Below are 2,500 nucleotides of genomic sequence, written 5' to 3' on the forward strand. Positions count from 1 at the left end.
GTATGCATATGTGTGTGTGTGTGTGTGTGTGTGTGTGTGTGTGTGTGTGTGTGTGTGTGTGCGTGTGTGCGTGTGTGTGTGTGCGCGTGCGCGTGCAAGCGCGTGTGCTATATGCATATTTATATTAATTTATATATAGTTATACATATCCATACACATACTACAGAAATAGCATATATCTATCAAGGAATTAATTAAATACTTCACGAAGCAGAATCTATTAACATCCCGAAGATGATTGATTTTCCAATATATTTAATTTATAGTAACATGAAAACCTTGAATAAATTATTATTATCGATAATAACTTCCCAGATGTTACCTAAAGACAAAATTTTCGTGAATTTTCCATAGTTTGGATCTGAGACACAATCCTGAAAGAGAATGACTAGAATTGTCGGTAACAGTACAAGAAAAGTTAATCATAAATACAACAACTGCGACCAGTTATCCTCATTAAAACAGAAAATGAAATCCCAAAGTCTTTGTGATCTTCTCTTTTATATGGATCTTCCTGCGATAGTTGTAATGCTATTTCTGCGTAAAAGTAAGTTGCCGTAATTTGTTCGTAGGTATGGAAGAACATAAGGATTACCCATACAAAAGGCTTAATTAAGTGTTACAAAACCAACAAAGTCCTCAGTCAGAAGTCTTTATTATAAGAAAATTAAAATTTTAATAATAGTTTTGACATCCTTGATTCTTGCCAATCTGACTTAAATGGATTAGAGAGCCTTTATATTTGGAAATTAACACCCTAACCTTAATGAATATTAAGTTACATTGAAATTTTAAAATAGCTTCCCCATAATTCATTAACGTTCTCCTACAATTTTTTTAATAAATGGATTACTTTTCGCATTGTAAACGGCCAGACGCTCTGCTGCTTCCGTCAGCCTAAGACGTGGACGGAAAATGTTGTTCTCCGATGCTGTTTCTTGTTCGTTCGTTCTTCCTTCGTTTCTCTTTTACTTTCTTTCTTGTTTGCTGTCTTTCTCTCTTTCTTTCTTTCTATCTTTCGTTCTTACTTTCTTTCTTTCTTTCTTTCCTAGTTTCTTACCTTTCTCTCTTTCGTTCGTTCGTTCGTTCTTTTTTCTTTTTCTTTCTTTCTTTCTTTCTTTCTTTCTCTCTCTCTTTCTATTTATCTTTCATTCTTTCTTCCTTTCTTTCTCTCTCTCTTTCTTTCTTGCTTGCTTGCTTGCTTGATTTCTTTCTCGCTTGCTTTTTCTTTATTCTTCTTTTTCTATTACTTGAAAGGGATTACCCTTTTTGTATGTAGTTCTTGCCTTACCATAGATTCCCTATAGAACTGTATTGGCAAATGTATAGTGTTTTTTCTCTTTAAATATTTATCCGTTTTGTTTTTTTTCTTCTTCTACTTTTTTTTCTTTTTTTATGGTTTGTTGACAACTCCATACCATATCCTTCGTGTGCTATATGAATTGACAATTCCATACCATATCCTTCGTGTGCTATATGAATAAACATATGATATGTGATAATAGGATTACTGTATAAATGTATTACTTATTAGACTAATTGATTAATCTGGATTTTCTGAAAATCTGTGCACATTTATTGTATATATTTATATTACTATAGGTTATTTGTTAGGCAGCAATATATGAAATGATAAGCAATAAGCCTCTGCAATCTGCCAGATACGTTAGACGTGTTTACATGCATACATGTGTATGCATAGTAGTGATGTTTGATTATTTGTTGGCAAATTAGATTTTTATGTCTTACATGTAAGAATTTAGCCATATTTAGAAAAGAAAATCTATATTTCTTTGGATTCCATTGATCATGACCCTTACAGTTTTTGGTTTAAAAACGGAATTTTTAGGTGGAGAGAGAGAAGGCAAAATGATACAGTCCTCAGAAAAGGGAACAGAAAACGGGGCTTGAGTGGTTGTCATTATGCTCGCCAGGGAGAATATCAAATCATTTTTAACCCTATTTTTTAAACATATATCCGACTATTTATTCATTAATTACTCATCTTCCCATCAGTTTTGCTATCCCGTTTCTATAAAACTTCTGATTTATATGATTATCAATAGTACAGTTGCAATTGCAATTGAGGTTTCACGAAATAATGACTCAAATAAAAACATATAAATCTATGTATGTCATTCTGATTCTGACATATTGCTTCTTTCCTTTTATATTCCCCTTTACACATCCTCATAATATATCCCTTTCCCTAGTCTTCCTCACTCATTTGCAAGTTAAAGGGCACTTCTAGCCCTTCGTGGAGAGGCTGAAAACAAAATAGGTCTTCAGAAACTAACTTGGTGTCATGCCGGCGCCTTCACACAAATTTTCTTTGCACCGAGACATCACGGGTGTCAGCTTTCCCTCTCGAACACGTAACTATAGATATTACACTCCCTTACATCATATAATCTCCCATGGCACCAGCACCCTCGTATGCTGACGAAAAACTGCACATTATTCTACAGTGTGAAGACCTGTATCAGTTTCAGTTTCGAGA

The sequence above is a fragment of the Penaeus monodon genome, chromosome 5 (genome assembly GCF_015228065.2).
Source record: "Penaeus monodon isolate SGIC_2016 chromosome 5, NSTDA_Pmon_1, whole genome shotgun sequence".
NCBI classification, from domain to species: domain Eukaryota; kingdom Metazoa; phylum Arthropoda; class Malacostraca; order Decapoda; family Penaeidae; genus Penaeus; species Penaeus monodon.